The 2,574-nt window shown below is 43.2% G+C and overlaps 1 pseudogene; it reads left to right on the top strand.

Moving 5' to 3' along the window:
• The first annotated feature begins 316 nt into the window (after window positions 1–316).
• Window positions 317–434, top strand: LOC126476188 (5S ribosomal RNA; annotated as a pseudogene).
• The last annotated feature ends 2,140 nt before the right edge of the window (window positions 435–2,574 follow it).

Here is a 2,574-nt window from a genome sequence, read left to right as displayed (position 1 = left end):
GATCCGTACCAAAAGTCTGGAAAGTTGCACAGGTCGCACCAATATTCAGGAAAATCAGTAAGAGTAATCCACTAAATTACAGGCCCATATCATTAACGTCGGTATGCAGCAGGATTTTGGAACATATATTATTTTCAAACATTATGTTTACCTCGAAGAGAACGGTCTATTGCCACATAGTCAACACGGATTTTGAAAACATACTTCTTGTGAAACACAACTAGCTCTTTATTCGCACGAGATGTTGAATGCTATCGACAAGGGATTTCAAACTGATTCCGTATCGCTAAATTTCCAGATGGCTTTTGACACCGTGGCCAACGGCCTTGCCGCATTGGTATCTCCGGTTCCCGTCAGATCACCGAAGTTAAGCGCTGTCGGACTGGGCTAGCACTTGGATGGGTGACCATCCGGTCTGTCGAGCGCTGTTGGCAAGCGGGATCCACTAAGCCCGTGTGAGGCAATATTTGATTGAGAAGTAGCAGCTCCGGTCTCGTAAAGTGACATACGGCCGGTAGAGCGGTGTGCTGACCACATGCCTCTCCATATCCGCAATCCAGAGACGCCTGTGGGGTGAGGGTGACACGGCGGGCGGTGAGCACCGTTGGGCCTTCCAAGGCCCGTTAGGATGGAGTTTTTGACACCGTACCTCACAAGCGGCTTAATAAAGCTGGGTGTCTGTGGAATGTTGTCTCAGTTATGCTACTAGATTCGTGATTTTCTGTCAGAGAGGTCACAGTTCGCAGTAATTGACGGAAAATCTTCGAGTAAAACATAAGTGGCTTCTGGCGTCCCTCAAGGTTGTGTCGCAGGCCATCTACAAAGAATCTGTTAAACTTCGATTATGCGATAAATCAATCAAATCTAAAGACCGTAAAATCAACTAAATACCGAGGAATTACGATCACAAACAACTTAAATTGGAAAGAAAACATAGAAAATGTTGTGGGAAGGCGAAACAAAGGCTACGATTTATTGGCAGAACACTTAGAAGATGCAACAAATCTACTAAAGTGACTGTCTACACTACTCTTGTCCGCCCTCTTTTGGAGGGATCCTTACCAGACAGGATTAACGGAGCACGTCGAGAAAGTTCAAAGAAGGGTAGCACGTTTTGTATTATCGAGGAATGTGCAAGAGAGTGCCACGGACATGGTACAGGATGTGGGATGGGCATAATTAAAACAAAGCCGTTTCTCGATCCGATGGGATCTTCTCACGAAATTTCGATCACTAACACTCACTTCCGAATGTGAAAATATTTTACTGGCACCGACCTACGTAGGGAGAAACGATCATCATAATAAAATAAACAGAGCACACACGGAGAGATAAAGCTGTTAGTTTTTTTCCACGGATTGGTCGATAGTGGAATAATAGAGAATTATGGTGAAGGTAGTTCGATGTATCTTCCCCTGCCAAGCACTTAATTGTGATTTGCAGAGTAGTCATGTAGATGTAGAAGGCAGTCATTTAGAGGCATTTTTTTCTTGACTTCCGAATAGTATTTGACTCAGTACCACGCCTACGTATATCAATAAAAGTACGATCGTGTACGTTATCAATTTAAATTTGTGACTGAATTGAGGATTTCTCAGTAGGTCGGGGGCATCTTGGATGGAGAGTCATTGACGGAAGTAGAAGTGACTTCAAGTCCAGGAAAGTGAATTAAAGACACTTAACGTCATCATTATGTTAATGACTTTGCAGAAATATTGTTGTTGTTGTTGTGGTCATCAGTCCAGAGACTGGTTTGATGCAGCTCTCCATGTTACTCTATCCCGCGCAAGCTTTTCCATTTCCCAGTACCTACTACAACCTACATCCTTCTGAATCTGCTTAGTTTATTAATCTGCTTAGTTTCTTGGTCTCCCTCTACGATTTTTACCCTTCACGCTGCCCTCCAATACTAAATTGGTGATCCCTTGATGCCTCAGAACATGTCCTACCAACCACTCCCTTCTTCTAGTCAAGTTGTGCCACAAAATTCTCTTCTCCCCAATTCTATTTAGTACCTCCTCATTAGTTATGAGATATACCGATCTAATCTTCTGTAGCATCACAGTTCGAAAGCTTCTATTCTCTTCTTGTCTAAACTATTTATCATCCATGTTTCACTTCCACACATGGCTACACTCCATACAAATACTTCCAGAAAAGACTTCCTGGCACTTAAAACTACACTCGATGTCAACAAATTTCTCTTCTTCAGAAACGCTTTCCTTGCCATTGCCAGTCTACATTTTATATTCTCTCTACTTCGACCATCAACAGTTAGTTATTTTGCTCCCCAAAAATGTTCAAATAGCTCTGAGCACTATGGGTCATCAGTCCCGTAGACTTAGAACTACTTAAACCTAACTAACCTAGGGACATCACACATATCCATGCCCGAGGCAGGATTCGAACCTGCGACCTAGCAACAGCGCGGTTCCGGACTGAAGCGTCTAGACCCGGCCTTTTGCTCCCCAAGTACCAAAACTCATCTACTACTTTAAGTGTCTCATTTCCTAATCTAATTCCCTCTGCATCACCCGATTTAATTCGACTACATTCGATTACTCTCGTTTTGCT

Source organism: Schistocerca serialis, chromosome 4 (genome assembly GCF_023864345.2).
Source record: "Schistocerca serialis cubense isolate TAMUIC-IGC-003099 chromosome 4, iqSchSeri2.2, whole genome shotgun sequence".
In the NCBI taxonomy this organism is placed as follows: domain Eukaryota; kingdom Metazoa; phylum Arthropoda; class Insecta; order Orthoptera; family Acrididae; genus Schistocerca; species Schistocerca serialis.
The sequence above is the reverse complement of the archived record's forward strand: the minus strand, read 5'-3'. Positions and strand labels throughout refer to the sequence as shown.